At 38.2% G+C, this 16982-nt stretch overlaps 1 long non-coding RNA gene across 1 annotated transcript; it reads right to left on the bottom strand.

Annotated features, from left to right (window-relative positions):
• Nucleotides 1-12957: 12957 nt before the first annotated feature.
• LOC132070305 (uncharacterized) lies at nt 12958-16550 on the bottom strand. The gene is made up of 3 exons (XR_009417944.1): nt 16380-16550; nt 13488-13592; nt 12958-13409 (listed from the first exon to the last, which is right to left on the bottom strand). It is a non-coding gene; the product is annotated as an uncharacterized LOC132070305 (long non-coding RNA).
• Between the last annotated feature and the right edge of the window lie 432 nt (nt 16551-16982).

The following is a 16982-nucleotide window of genomic DNA, read 5'->3' as shown; positions in this document are numbered from 1 at the left end:
CATAAGAAAAATAATGCAGGCTGCTTAGTCACTGCTGCCATACCACACTTTCCTGATATTCCCATTTATCCCACATGCAGCTTGATTAACTTACTTCTCTCTGAGTTCCAAATGAAAGTAAAGATGTAGAAAGTCAACTCAAAACAGCCATAAGCTTGCATAATTTATGCAAATAAAACAGACATGTACTCATCTAAAGGCAGAAGAGAGATGAGAAACTAAAAAGTATCTCACTTGACATCAATACTTCAGAAAGTGTATTTACCTTTTACTGTAAATACATCACAAAAATATTCCCCACTTTAATAAAGCCCCCAGTCTTTTAAAAGACATAATCAGGAGGTGAAGCAGATGGAACAAAAAATAGTTGCTTAATTTGGTCCATTATTAAACTGAAATTTATTAAGGAGCAAGATTAAGTTTGCTAAAACACCCATTCCCTAATAGAAATGAAGTTTCAGGTAAGAGCACTTTGTACAGATGAACTCATCACAGATATGCAGGCAAACAAGGTTTCTGTCTCAAACTGGTAGAGAAATTGTGCAAAATTTGTGTCCTAAATAATGCAACCCAAGGTTATTGTCTCATTTGACTACTTTTCTTTTGTAATGGTACAAGTGAAGAAATGTTATTTCTGTAGTCTATTACTATTTATGATTCCATAAAGAGCAACACAGTCACACTAAACAGGGGAAGATAAACTGATAAGCCTGAGAAGAGTTTTCTTCTGGGGCATTTTATTGTGGAGCTTTGAAAAGTGGACCACAATCTCTAGGCAATATTTCAGAAAAAATGTCATTTCATAGTAAATAGCATTGGTAGATAGCATTTTAGGATTTCCATCCTTACAATATCAACTCCCTATAGTTTTGAAGCCATGCATTAGGACTTCAGTACGGATTCTCCAGTCAGTCACAGGATAGTTTAATTTCACATCATTACCTGTCTATGTTGAAAGCAGCTCAGTATTGCCCAATGACAGCCAAGTGCACTTCTAGTCCTTCATTCCTAATTTTAAAGATATGTTGGATATTAAAAGTGTGTGTGTAGTGTTGAGTGCACCTAAGGGGAGGCAAGAAACATAGAAGTGGTAGACTAAACTTGCTTATGTCTGCTGAGAAGCAGCAGGTTCATGTCCTAAGATACCAGAAATTTGCTTTTAAGCTTATGATATATGGTGGTATAATCCCCTCCCTTTTTTTTCTTCCTTTATTAAAAGTTTTGACAATTTAGTTCTGATCTTCACAAAAAATTTTACACTAAAATTAGCAAAGAAGCAAGCCTGTTTCAAACACTTTAAAAAGGAAACACTTTCACTTAACTTTTCTATGTAGCTTAACATAAAAATCACAAAAGCAGAAAAAAATATGACAGAACTCATGAAGATTTCATCTGCTTGTGGAAAATGAACTTCCTCCAGCAGTACTAACATAATTTTCCAGTTACAATAAATAATAGGTAGAACTAGCCCATCCATTTACAAATGAAACAAGAACCTATTAATAGAAGTTTTTCAATTTAACATCCACTCTTCTGAATACTTCTGTTACTATAACACATCTTTGTTTCTTAAGCAACCTGAGGTAAGAGTCCAACTGCAAGACAAAACATCTAATCTGCTGACCAAGTTTCCAATTCTGTTGAATACATAAAGGAATCAAAGACCAAGTCCAAGAAGTCAAAATGCTCAACCATCAGCACGCATTGTGGTCAAAGCTGTCTCAGCTTGGGAGTTTCTGTATTATTTGATTTGCCCACTCCATCTCCCTGAGGCCTCCCCACCCAGGATGCTTGACACAAACACCCCAAACAAAATGTGGTCATTTTCCTAATTTAAGGCTGAGGAGAGAGGAAGGAAAAAAAAAAACCAAAGAAAACCCTTTCACTATCTAACAAAGAAAAGTAGTTTTAACTTTGTGAGCTGAATGAAACATTGGGAGAGATTATGAGCAGTAGCTTTTTGACTGCAGCCACAGTATAAATATTTTATAACTGAAAGGAAAAGCCTGCTTGGTATTTTGTTAGTTTACCCTATAGTTCCTAACAGTTGAAATATCTCAAGTCTTGCTAGTTTGGATCCAAACCTTGCTTATTTTCTTATTGTTGTTATATCATACCCAGCAAATACAGTGTATATGATAGTATTTCCTTTCGTAAATTGCTGTACCAGGAAGCCTGCAAGATATCTCTGCACATATTGAGACAATTTTTAGAAGCCATTATCCATAGCCATTTCACTGCAGGCATACCAGTAGATATTCTCTTTTTCTGGCATAGTTGAAACAGTTCTAGTGATTTCAGTATTTAAAGGAAAAGCTATATTTTTTGTGAGATTATAAAATATATAAAAACATTCATATATTACTATGGATTTGTATCAGTTTGGTCAAAATTTATCTCTGCAGGTAGACAGAAGTAAAAAGTTAAAAATAAATATTAATGTTACTCATTCTTAAGAGAAACAGTATATAAGAAATAGGCTAATGTTACCACAGCTAACATTATCAAGTCCAGGTATTAAATTTATCAATTTCAGGAAATCAGTTCATTTGTTTGGATAACTCCAAGCACTCAAAGAAGAGTCCAAATGCTATTTCTCAATAACAAGGAAAAAAAAAATCAGAGTAACATACTCAGTATGGAGTTTGAAAAACAAGATTTTTGATCAACTTTCATTAAGACCTACAATACCATTTAGCACTCCATGACTTAAGTTAAATTGCCATCTGTAAAGAGGATCATTATCCCACTGTTCCTGCCATGGGTCCTTAATGACCACTTCACAGACTTCAAAACTCATTCAAGATAAGAGACCAACTTGATAAATATTACTCTCAGTTCAGCTGCAGCCTCATCCCTTCCATCTCCAGCTTTTGTTTTCTAATGTGGCTGTCAACAATTTTGACCTCACCAGTACCTTAAACCTTCACTTTGCATGCTGGCCCCTCACAATATGCAAAAGTCTGGCTCAACAAGAAGGACCAGTGAGGGCAATCACAGCCCCATGTGAAAACATAGGGATAGGTTTTCATCCCTGTGATGAGACAAGTCATTTATAGGGAGTCTTCTAGCCAAGGTGTATAATTTGCTTTCAGCTGTTAAGCCAAAATAAATATGACTAAATATTTGAATTTGATGTTTCTTTGTGCTTTCTGAAATTAAGACATATTTTTTATTAGAAAATATATTTGTTTCCTTCCAATATTTGTTGATGGTTTTTACTTTTCTTTGACTATTCAGTCTCCTTCCATAGAAATATCACATTGGAGCAGGTACTAGATTCACCAGCTAAAAATAGGATCCTCATTTTGTTTTCCAGCAAACTTCTGAGAGCAAAAGAGGAACAAGCCTGCTGGTCAGCAGCACTATCTCATTTGGACACTATTTCTAGTCACAAATACAGATTTTTGAGCACTGCTTCATCAGGTAGGAAAGAAACACCTTTTCCCCTTATGAAATAGTCATGCCTATACGGTGGTCAAAGTAAAAAAGGAAGGCCTTTACTAAAAGTTAGACCAACCTTAAAGTTTTTAGACTTGGTACATCACAAAAGGAAGGTATAGAACGCTTAAATTCAGAGGGTTATTATAAGATCTAAGAAATCCTGCTGGCTCAACTTCTACAGCACTATTAATAAAGATGCTTTTGTAGGTAAAATAAAGAAAAAAAGATTAAAAGGTGCAGTGGGCGAGGGGATGATTTTAGAGTGTATGAAATGTAAGGTGAAATGTATTCTCTGAATACTATCATATTAAAGAACATTTTGCTAATATTAGTTGTGATGACATAAAACCTGATTTTCTGATTGTCAGAAAGTGACTTCTGGTACATATTTAATTTTGTTCTTAAAGATGGATTTGCCTTACACTGTCAGATGAACAGCTAATCAAATATAAAATGTGAAAACTCTTTCCCCAGTTTCCCAATTTCTTTACCAGGTCTGGATTAATTTGGTTTGCTAATGTTTTAAGCATACACAAGATAAATCCTGAGCTGTAATTTTCAAATTAATCTAAATGTCAAGGCTCTCTGCTTGTTAGGCAGTGAATGGAGTATTTTTAGGGTTATTACATGTCCAATCTAAACTCTTCAGATGAGTACCTACATTTTCATTTTTGTTTTTTAATATCAGATAGGTGAGTGATTAGAGCCCTATTTTAGTCCTATATGGTCTTTGTCATTGTGGTGGTTTGACCAGAAAGAAGTGGGAATTCTGGGATGTTCTGGTCAAACCAACGGGTGCTTGGATTTTGATATTGGCACCTGGGGTAGCCAGTGGGTTTTAGGACACACCTCGAGAACACCCAGGGGTTAAAAGCAGAGCTTCGGCGCTGGGAGGCTCTCTTGGGACTTCGAGGGACCGAGGTCAGAGCTCTCCCCCGTTCAGCCGCTGCTGCTGGGCGGGGAGGGGCAGCCATGCGGTAGGCCTGGGCCTGGACAGACATGGGAGTGAGGAGGCCTTGGATGATGGAAGGGTGGAGGAAGAGCCCCAAGAGACATCGGACAGCCTTCCCCCCCCCCCCCCCCCGGAGACAGATAGAGAGAGAGAGAGAGAGAGAGAGTGCAGCCTGTGTCGTTACCTTGAAATTCAGTAAATATGTGCTGGCAGCAGGCAGCCCGGCTGAGGAGATGGGGGGGGTGCAGCCAGGAGTCCAGCCGCCTGGAGGAGTTTTTAACCCCTTTTGGACAATGAAAACCCTACAGAACATTAACCCTTCCTAGACGTGTGATAAGAGTGGAGGAGGATGAAGGAAATGAACCAGTGATGGGGATCTGGACCAGAGAGAGAGAGAGTGAGAGATGTTGAAAGAAGGGAGAAGATGGAGTGGCATTTTATGCTGGACTCTTTTGTGTAGCCATGGACAGAGCCATGTTTCCGTGAGATACAGAGACTGAGTCCAGGGGGAGAAATGTCCCAGTGCCAAAGAAGATTCAGTGTGGGTACCCCTCGGCCCCAGGGGGTATATAAAATAGGGGGGGGACGGATGTCCCAAAGGTGAGAAGGTGAGATACTGTGCTTTTCTGGAACTGGACAAAGCATCCTTAAAAAGACAACCCTGGAAGCAGCCCTGATCCCTGTTTGGTGGTGAGAGCACCGGAACAAGGACGGAAAAGGCCACCACGACACATGGAAGGACTCCCTCTCCTCTTGAGGAGCTGAAAGTCTGAGCAATCTGAAGGGTGGTGTTGGACCTAGAACTGGTGATTTTGGAGGATGTATTGTATTGGGAATTTAGGGGGGAGGAGGGGGAGAGTGTTTTTGTGAGGTTTTCATTTTCCTTGTTTTTTTTTTTTTTTTCTTTTGTGTGTAGTTTAGTAATTGTTTGTGTGTAGCTTAGTTAATAAAATTTTCTTTATGTTTAAGTTTGGAGCCGGCTTTGCTTATTCCTGGTCACATCTCACAGCAGACACCGGGGAGAAGGTGTACTCATGGGGGCTCTGGCTTTGCCAGGCCCAAACCATAACAGTCATCTGCCTTTGCTTTAAAGGTATAAACTGTCCAATGTTCTTTGAGCAGATAATTCTTGCTTCTGTGTCCATTTTCTTGCTCTCCTACCAAGAAGATTTATTAGGTTTTTTTATTTTATTTTTAAACATGAAGACTAAATCACCCTCAGCTTACAGAAACACCCTTCAGTTATGAGTTCTATTGTCAACTACTGCTAAGGAACTAGAGAGAGAATGGAAAGCAATATGTTACTTTTCTGCAGAGACTTTTCCCTGCCCCAGTTTTTTACAACTTGCGAGAAATCTTCTGCAACAGAAAGGATAAGAGACATAAATAAGCCAATGCTGAGTAACAGAGAAAACATGACTCAAGGACAAGTTTCCACAAAACAATAAAATCAGCAACAAAAAGTAGCTACAGAGTGAAACACCAACACTAAAAGTTTTGCACATTTAACCACAAGCCTCAATTTAGTGCAGTCATCTCACATTTTCCTGCAAGCAGAGAGAAGCATCCTATTCACCTAAAATTGACCTTTTACTGCAGAAAATGATGGTTTGATTAACTCTGGCTGAGTTGATAAGTGCCTCACTTAGGCCCTATAGTTGTTGTAGCTCCTGGCTCACTCACTCTGCTCTCAGTGGCTCCATTGTGTGAAAGTGAATTTGAAGGGCCAGGGCACACCAGCTCCTGCCTCAAGCACTCTACCAGCACAGGCCAGAAGGGTGCCACCATCTCAGGGACAGAGAATAAAACCACTGAGCAAAGGAACATCCTCCAAACCAGGCTAGTGCTGCCAAAGTCAAACTTTCAAATGGAAAAAATAAAAATTAATTTTAAATAGGCCATTTACTGAAAGTATTAGGCCAAGGACATCAATGTGAAAATTAAGAAAGCACTGTGACATCAGTAATACGTATTTGCCTTGATTTTATAAGCTGTTTTCAGCATCCAACACAATAAAAATGTGACTTGCTCTGTTATTGAGTTGACACCTGCTTTGCTGGTTTGGGCTGAGTTGGTTTTCTTCAGTGTGTCTGCCATGGGGCTGTGTTTTGGATTTGTGCTGAACAAATCCAAAGGTTTGATAATGTAGAGATGTTTGTGTTATCTCTGAGCAGGGCTTGCACAGAGCCAAGGCCTTTCCTGTTTTTCACACTGCCACCTTGGGAGGAGACATGGCCAGGACAGGTGACCCCAACTGACCAAAGGGATAATCCAGACCATGTGATATCATGCTCACTGTATAAACTGGGGGAAATAGGGACAAGTTTGAGTGATGGCATTTGCCTTCCCAAGTAATAATTACATGTGATAGGGTCCTGCTCTCCTGGAGGTGCCCATGGCAAACAAAGAATTCATTTCCTGCTTTGCTTGTGTGCATGACTTTTGCTTTCCCTATTAAATCACCAGTTTTCCAGTTTTTAGCCTTTCAAGTTTCTCCCTGTTCCCATTGGTGTGGGAGTGAGCGAGCTGCTGGCTGGGGTTAAACCACATCACCTGTCCAGGCTCTTGGTATATCCCTAAATTTCCCCCTTTACTACCTGCAGTAAATCTGAGTGAGACATGAGAGAATGCAGGACAGACTGCAATTACCTTGTAGAAAATTATCTGCTTTATAGCAATAGAGTTAAAAAAAAAGCCCTGAAATAATAATTTTTTTCTCTTGGAAATGAGGTAAAGTACTGAGCTTCATCAGAGCAGATAAAAATAGGAAAGAATAAATAAGAATTATTTTTAATCAGATGGGTTGTTAATACTTATTTTAGAACACTAAAGCTAAGAACTCTACAAAGTAACTATAAGGGTATTGCAAAAAAAATACTCTCTCATTCAGTTCTAGAGGACTTAAGCTTAACAAAATTTTCATGTGTTCTGGTCTTGTTAGACTCACTGACTAAGCACTCACATAAATAAAATTCTAGAGGATTAGATTTCAGAGGTAGAATCTTTATTCCAGTAGAGAATCCAAGACTAGAATATCCTGTGCTACAAAGCAAACGATAATTTTTATAAATTTAAATAGCAGTAACTAGGAATTACAACTCTATAAGCCTAAGAGGAGATGGAAGTGTTTTATCCAATTGATCTTTTTCTTCCAAAGTCCCATTGAATCTATCCTGTACCTTTGTAGTGTCATATCTAAGATAAGCACAAAACGACTATCAAACTAGGCATGATTTTTATGAATTGCATGTACAAGAGAAGCTCTTAAAAGCCTTTTTAAGTTAGTAGTGCACCATTGCTGGCCATGAAGGGTATTCTAAAGCACAATTACAATCCTCATGGGTTAGTGAAGCAACAGAAGGATGATTTTTGCATGTTATTTTTGTACAGTGTATGCAAAGGAAGTAAGTGGGAGGAAAACACAAATGGACTTAAGCATATTGATTTGCCAAAGAAAAAAGACCAAATATGAAACAAGATTCCATTTTTGGAGTAACTAAAAAACACAGATTAGACGAATATTTCTCTTACACCAAACCTGTGGAGAATAAAGAGGAGCAAGCATTCCTTCTCTGGCATCTCCCATAATTTTTCTGCTGTTTCACCTTCAAACATCTTGTTATAGCTTTGGGCAAGTCCTCAGTCATTACAGAAAAATGTTGTATCCAAGGCCAGAAAAAATGAAGTTTTTTCATTGGCAATTCTAGGCAAGTGCTTTGCAGAAGGAGATGGTGGAGAATGGGGGAGCAGAGAGCAGCATGAGTCTAGCAGGCCCACTCTCCAAATTATGAGATGGATTTACCTATTAACTGTAGAGGAGTAACACACCCACAGTCACACATCCAAGTCAAAGAATCGTTCATGTTGGAGAAGAGCTATAAAGTCATTGAGAACAGCCACTAACCCAATAGTGCCATGCCAACCACTAAGCCATGTCTCTGAGCACCACATTTACAATTCCCTGAAGCTCTCACCAAGGAGATCCAACCCTGGCAGCTGCCAGAGCTCCAGGATTCAGCATCACCCATGCAGTTCTCAGCCTGAAAAGGAGTTTTCCTCCACTGCCTGCTACTGCCACAGTAAAGGCAAGGAAAGGCAGATTCCATTTAACTCCCACAGTGTTCTGGTCATTTCTGATATTCTTTAGCAGACTTGGTTAGGGAATTTTCCTTTCCATTAAATATTATGTATTCATTTTGAATGTCAATTCCTTTATTTTTTCAATAAATAATACAGCCATACAGATTCACACCAAATAGGAATAGTTTGGTACTCCTTTATGTTTCAAGATCTGTGGAACCCCCCGTTCAAATCAGACATTTCCAAACCCAGCAACTTGAAATGGCTTCCATATTTTTCTTCTGCTTTACATCTAATGGTTTATTCCTCTGTTATTCTGCAGAATTATTCTGAAAGAACCAAGAGATTATTCAGCATGTTATGAATACTGATTTTCAAACTACGCTACCTCATGGTTCTACAATAAGCCTAAAAGATTTATTCCTAGCTTTTCCATGAACAACCATCCTTAACTTAGCCCTAAAAAAAAGTTCCATACATTTGAAATATTGTTAGAACTTTTATGTTCTTACCTGCCAGCTGCTTAACAGCCTGAGCCCCTCTGAAACCACAGCTCTGTCATTAAGTGCTAAATAAGTGTTTGATGTGCTTGGTTTGGTGTTTTCCTCTGCTCATACTCTGACATTTGCCCTTTTCTTAATCCACAGAGTGAAAGCAAGACTATTAAGCTGCAACTAAGAAAATATAAGGGAAAAAAAAAATCTGTTATAGATTACAGAACAAGCCCTGAAAAGAGGAATAAAGATGTTTTTCTTCTGAGACCTGTGAATTTTTGGGATTATATAAAAGTCACGACTAAAAATTTTTGGGGGAGATGTTTATAAAAAGCAAGCATAAATATACATCTCCTTTTTAATTCACCTATAATGTTTTAAAAGATGTCCTGCAGATACAGGTAGGCAATGTGATACATCACTGTCATTTTATCAGCTAGATTCTTCAATCAAACTCCCATCCTGTTGCATGTTCTAAAGGGGGCATGTCTGGGTATGTTCCTGCTGGATTTTAAAGACCAGAGTAAGAGCAAAAAGTAAATAAATATGCACAATATAAATGTAAGGAGGAACATCCATAAAAAAACCTAAGCTTACTTCTATTCTGCTGAACTGCAACATATGAATCATCTGGCTGGTCTTGAACAGAAAATGCAGTGTGGGACTAAGACTAACTGCAAATGTCAGAACACCACAGATGAAAACATTTTGATAGACCAATAAACACATTTAGGACCTTATGCTGTGGTTAATTTTAGCAATTTTGCTTCAGTCAGAAGCAGCACTTGGTTTACAAATATTTAGGAGGTCAACTATGAAGTGTCCTTTGGAAAATTCTGTGTAGAACATTTTAATAATAAATTAAACATTTGTCCTAATCTTATTCTAAACAAACACACAAAGGCAACATAATCCTTCAGAATTAACCTTCAGATCAAATACAAGCACTCAGTAAAAAAGGAGTAGCTCTTTCTCAGCTCATTTTCCTTGCCTTAGGGTATGATTTATCAGCTTTTTTAAAATTTGGTTTAGACTCAAAGACGCATCCTATTCCAAGCTCTTCTCAATAAAACATATCAGGGAGCAGCCCCCATTCTTCAGCATAAAAACAGAATAAGCAGAAATGTGTGCCCTAAAAACCCTAGGTGCCAAAATTTTCTCCTAATATACCACCACAGATGTCTCCAAGGGTGACTTCAGTCATCACAATGACTATTTCTGAATGGAAATAATCATGTTTAGAGGGAAGAAGTTCTGAAGCCACTTAAATTGGGAGGAAAAAGTGATTGAAGCGGCACAGATTAGGTAGGGTTTTTTTCAGAGTAGGCCAGAAACAAGGTTTCTTAAGTAAACGCACAAGAAAGCCAAGCATCAAATAGTGGCACCACAAAGCTCTTCTAAGATGATTATGAGTATCACCTTTCTTACCAAACATGGATAGAATAAATTCCGATAATCCCGAAAATTTGCTCTTTTCTTGGCTTCCCATTTCATTTTCTAATTTCCTTGCATTAATACAGCCATGGAGATCCACCTTTCCAAGGAACAGATAACAGGGGCTCAACCAAAATGCCATCTCTCCCTTCATTGCTGCTGAAGCTGGGGGGTGTGTGCGCCTTATCTCATTACCTGAGCAGATGGGGAGGCTTATTGCAGTTCTTGGAAGCCTGATTACATGGGTGGCATGCAGGGAAAGCTAATCAGAGCATCCTTTCTGCTAAGTGAATCCTGGCTCATGGTTGACAATAGAGTGAAATCAGCAGCACTGAGATGGACTTCCAGGAGCTTCTTCTACTAATAATGAACAATCTGTGGCTTGTAAAGCAGGACTGTACTAAAAATGCTCAAGAGATAAACTGAAAGAGAGGAAATATTAGCTGTGAACTCCATGGCTTTGCTCAATAAGTGTCAAAACCTCAAAGCTATTGAAACATTGTTTTTTGCATTTAATATTTATGATGCTGTGAGAGTAGCAATGAGATAATTATAGCACTTCTGCCACCAAGGCCATGATTCACCAAAGCCAAGCATCAAGTCATTATTTCTGTCATCCCACTAGAAGGGGTGAAGAGGGCTAAAGGAAAGAGGAGAGTAAAGCAGGCTTTTACTGTGAGATACTGTTTACAGAAGCAGAACATTTGTTTGCAACACAAAGCATTTTGCATCTTGTGCAAGTGAATTACCATGGAGCTTTAGCTACCACCATCCTATTGGGTTTTTTTCCTCCCTACATCTCGTTAATGACCAACCCAAAAAACAAATGCAACAAGAAAGAAGGCACACAAAGGGCTCAGTCAAGATGTCAATTTGGGAAATGTCCCAGGTTTTCAACATGAAATACTGCAGCATCTGTGAAATTAATTAGCTATTTTGTGATGATAATCCACAGCACACTTTATCATGTTATGAAGCTAATCACCCCATACCACACTGCTTCGGGAATTTTTACAGGGCATCTTGCTACCTATGTAGTTTTAGGGGAAGAACCCATTTTCCAAACACCATCCATGCCTTTCAGAGATATAGCAATTTAGACTAACCTGAAAACCCCTTAAGGAAAAAAAAAAATTTAAGGTGGTCTGGGATCTCTTATACCTTATAAAAGTACTTTTGCTCAAGATTAATCAAGCAGCATACCAGCAGCATCATAAATTAAACAGATCCATTCTGTCCATCACAAGTGCCCAAAAATTTAGTCTAAATTTAGCAATAATCTGGAATAACCTATTTTTCAGAAAGCATTCTCTCAAGTTAATTGGAAGTAAAATCTTGCCTTTAATATTGTCTGAATGATGTCCCAGCAAACAGTTAGGAATTTTTACTACTTGGTAATCCAAGGTAAGCAAGCCTCTCACCTCTTTTCAATTGTTATGTTGCAAAATAAAAAGTACAGTTATAGGCTGTAAGATACACGAAAAAATTTTTTTTAGTGGCATTACTTGCTGGTAAAGCTTCAAAGAAATCACCATTCTGCTTTTGGGCTCTGTGATTCAAGGAAAATGCAAAACAGTTGGGATCAGAGGGGTAAAGAATTTTAAGCGAAGTAACAAGCATGATCAAGGTTGAAAAGAAATGACATCATTTGGTCTAACAAAGACTAAAGGAAGATGTGTGTAACAACTTTATCTTTTACACTTTAAATTATTAATTAGTGGAGAATAAACATTTCTTCACATCTTATGAAGATAAGGAAAGCAGTAGTGTGTTTAATAACATCAAGAGACTTTCAGGTGAAGTGTGCAGCACTACAGATGGCTAAGCACTGGAAGAGAATGCCTAGGGAGGCAGCCAAATTTCCATTATTATATTTAGAACACAGATAAATATGCATCAGGAATAACATAGGAAGACCCAATTCTACCTTGGGGCTGAAACTGAAAAACGACCTCTTCAAAATTTCTTCCAAGTTTATTTTACAGGATTTCTGCTAAGATTCTTTGCTATCTGGCCTTCTCAAGACCCCAGCCAGCTCCCTGCTTGAATGCACGACAGGTTTTTGCTGTTATCCAGATGAAAAACTAGCAATTGACTCGGGTCCTGCCATGCTGAAATGCTAGAAGTTTGCTGGCAAGTCAGCACTATTAGTGGAAAAATCCTTTGAGAGCTCTGTGGTAGTACAAGATTTAAAAGCCTGAATTTATGGACAGCATTGTCCAGTTGTAGATGGGGACTTGCTTGTGTTTACAGCACTTGAACGTGCTTTTTGTCAAAGCACATAAGGCCCACTTCAGGCCACTAATCCTCATTTATACAGCAATTTAATTCAAATCAACTTTATATTAGTAACATATATTCCATGTGCTCAGCTGGATGGGATTTTGTTAAAATTGAGTTTGCTTGTAATCATGTAGATAGAAGTCATTGCATCACATAGGAAGGTAGCATTGTGCCACACTGGATCACAAACAGAACTTAATTAGGGCTTGCATAACATTCCTTACTACTTTTATTCTCTTCTCCTAGGTATTCTGCACAGAAAATCTAGAATTATTTCAAAATCTGCTTTTATTTTCATAGTTCTTCATTGCCTGAACTGGTAGACAGTTTTCTCAGGAGCAAGTTTGAAAAAGCAATATAAACCTTCCATAAGAAATCAGAACATCACAGATCCCATTGTTCTTCAAGCGCAAACTTCATCTCCTCACTTTGTAATTAAGTACATAAATCAGTATCAATACATTTTAAAAAGTAATAACCTAAAATATTACTGAAGAGACACTTTTCATGTTTTCCAGCTGTGAAGACAATGGCCAAATTACACAATTCCACATACTTGTGCTGCTTAACGCATTGCTTGAAAAAGCAGTAATAGATAGTAGCTAATCAGGCTGGGGAATGCAAACAATTTTTTAAAATCCTGGCCATGATTTTGAATTTTATTGGAGGCATTATTGAAAAGACTCAAAGGAGATTAATCCATCCACATATACTCCAAATTCCTGGAAAAAAAAAAAATCTTGAAGGAAATTGAACTAGTATTTTCATAAAAAAGGGCTAACTCTGAAAAGGAACCTCACCTCAAGGAAGCCAAACACATGAAAGCTTTGAGTGCTTTAACCTCTGGTTGAAAGAATGTCCGTCTGGAGCTTTCATCTCTTGCAGGAAAATAGGCTAAGAAGCAGCTGCCAGTATATTGAAAATTCCAAGACAAAAGGTACCAAATTAGAAAAAGTTACAAGAAGGTCTACTCAAAGATGTGCAGAGTAACTACACATACAGACCAACAAGGATATCTTAAGACACGAACTTTTATGACTCAAAGGTGGTTACATTAGCTAAAAGAAGTTGTTACTCTGTGGGGTAATTCAGCTTGGATAGAACACTACAGTGTTGTGGCAAACAGTGCTTCCAATACTCCAAAATACCTCACAGAAATCAGACCTGGGCATTTCTACACGGTACAATTTTATACCATAGAAATGTGTCTTAAATGAACATTAGTCATGTAGCCTAGCAACAGGAAACAAGAGGGGATGCTTCTCTTTAGCATGGAAGTTGTAGGAGGACTAATTACACAAAAAAACTCACCCAACACGACCAACCTACAGAGGACAAAAGAAGAGGACAGACAAAAGAAGAAACTGAGAGCATATTGCCTGTGAAAAAGTCAGAAGTTCAACTGTATTTAGAAGACTGGAATGAGAACTGGAGCAGCCTTTCAGTAAGAACGGAGGGGAGCATACAAAAATGTTAGCCATTTTAGAAGACTACTCCAAATGAATAGCTTTAATGCTGACTAGATGTCAGCTCACACCTTCACTTGGCTAGGCCAAGCAATAATGGCTCCCCAAATTATATTATTATGCCTCTTTTTTCTTAACTATTCTTTGAATTCTTAGATGCAGTTTTGAGCTACCTTCCACCTACTTCATACAAACCATAGGCTGAAAGCCCTGCAGGGAAATGGAAACTGGAGTGGCCACACTCCCTAAGTGCTCAGCCTGTGTAAAACTTCCATTATTTTAGTGTCAGAAAAATAAAGCAGATTGGCTTAAACAAATTATTTTTGATTCCAGTCTTACTCCTACCTCCCTTCACTTGGAGAACCAGTGGTTTAACTCCTCCATCACAGAAAGATGTGGTGATAAAGATGAGGAAAGAAAGTTTTGACAAATATCATTCCAGATAGAGAGAACACTGTCACCATGATATTTTATGAAAAATCCCTTCACCAGGATTTTTCTCCTGAGAAGCCTCAGAAAAGAAATGTAAACCATAATTCTCTGAATGCTTGGAATGTGGTCTGGAGGTTGCTTACCAACAGGTGCATCTTTGATTGGTTCCATGTGAACTGTGTTTATTTACTGACCAACCACAGTCCAGCTGTGTTGGACTCTGGTTTTTATTATTATTCCTGTCTAGCCTTCTGACATCTCCTTTCTCTTTCTTTTTAGTATAGCTTTAATATAGCACTTTTAATATAATATAATATGATAAAATAATAAATCAGCCTTTTAAGAACTTGGAGCCGAATTCTCACCTCTCACCTTGTCCTGGGACCCACAACACCACAAAAGAATTCCACATTAAACTAAGAAGAAAAATAAGAATCTGCCTTCAATTAACATCCTCAGCTTGAGAAACACTGGTTTACACTAAGCCATCTGAATAGGTTCTAACTAAAAGGCTTCAAGTTATTAATGGTTTATATCCATACTGTTTTCCCCGAAAACTGGAAAATTTTTAGTTGCGTTCATAAGAAACACTACAAAACAAACACCTCTTAAAAACATTTAGTTTGTCATCACTGTAGAACATGTTAACTTTTCCCAGTGAAGCTCATAACTTATCATTTTCATATTTGGTCATGATATTTCTATTATAAAAGGATAATTCCATAGCTTTGTGCAACCAAAACAAAGAAACAACTACAACAAAACACACAAAGCAACAAGAAAAGACATACAAAACCGTGGGTGATGAATTTGATAGTGCTAAAAATTTTCATCTGTCATAGTGGTGAAAGCAATTTCAGGACATCTACTAATTTTAATTGAAGTTCATGGTATTTCCTACACTGAAGAACACAACCAAACTGAATGTCATCACTGAGTTTTCTCATCTTTATTTTCACTATGTTAACTGATAAATGTTTATGACAATTTTCACTTGAAAAGAGTCCATCAATAATTAAAGAAGAAATAACTTGCTGTTAAAGTGGGCTCTTTTCTCTGAGAGTTTTCCCTTCATCTCCTCCATGTTAAACCTGGCACATCACAAAGTGACAGATGAATTTTATGAAGATTGATTCATGCCAGTCTCTGAAGAGTAATTAAGTTCAATAAAGGCCTGTCAATACCATTTGGTATCAGTTGTCAATTTATATCATGCATAAAAGGTACAGACGCACACAGAGATGGACAAAATCTGCAAGGACACAAAGTGCAATTCAGCTAGGACAGGGAGGCGGTAAATATTAAACATTTACTAGGAGTGAAGTCACAGTTTAAAAACTGTTGTGACCACCTGAAAGGCCAGTCCTCAGTTAGAAATCAAAAGCACAAATACTCCCAAAATTAAAGATTAAAACTCATTACTTTCCTCTCTTCAAAGGACATCCAGTCCATCCTCACCCACCTGCAGATCCAAACTTCTTAGAACTTAAGGAATTGGCAGAGGCTAAAATCAAACACATGAAAGGAATAATTGTCCTCTTTTCCCTCAAGTGAGTATATGGTTTTATGCTTAGCACAGGCACCTACACAATGAGAACCATAAACCCAAATTCACACTTCAAGCTTCAGGCTAGCTATCCCATCTCCTGGATGAAGCGCTTCACAGAAGGAACGTGCAGATAAAAAGAACCCACAGCAACAAGCCTTCAAAAACTGTTTTGAAAGCAAGAAGAGCATCCTATTCTGTCCACAAGCCAGAGATTGTATGCAGTTAGAAAGGACATAAACACTTACATCAAGATGAAGCAGTGCTGCAAGCCACTGGTAGCAGAACTCCACGTGCTTTAATCCCAGCAAGAGCACCAAGTAGAGGGAGATAAATCTCAACCTCCAGCCTTTGCTCTGTAGCACTTGCCCATTAACCAGTCCCAGGGAGATGGAGTCAGAGGCTTTTCTGGAGAAGGCTGCCTGTGAAAGTACTCCACCCTTCCCCTGAGTTTTAATTCACACTCTCTGATTAATACACCTGTACCAGAAGCTGAGGACTGCATGGGCTAGTGGGGAGCAGCTGCTCTTTCAAGGTTAAATGAGTTAAAACTAATTGAACATAAGAAACTCAAACTGCAAGCAGGGAATGCTCATGCAGGGATGTTAAGAAAAGAGAGGACATGCTAAGTTTAAAAAAAAACAAAAAGGCTCTACATGTGGAAACATAGTAGGGTCTCTAGGATGCATAGACCTGAGCATTTAATAAAATAGTAGGTGCTCAAGGATGAATTTGGGGGGGTGGGGGAGAATTGTTACATTTGAAGTTTCACAGCAGGAGCAGTGGGTGCTGATAAAGAATAGCTGATAGCTAAGAGACTTTGGTATGCAGCAGGTGATCCGAGTGAAAAA

This window comes from Ammospiza nelsoni, chromosome 2 (genome assembly GCF_027579445.1).
Source record: "Ammospiza nelsoni isolate bAmmNel1 chromosome 2, bAmmNel1.pri, whole genome shotgun sequence".
Classification (NCBI taxonomy): Eukaryota; Metazoa; Chordata; class Aves; order Passeriformes; family Passerellidae; genus Ammospiza; species Ammospiza nelsoni.
Note: the sequence above shows the minus strand (reverse complement) of the source record. Positions and strands in the feature narration are given on the sequence as shown.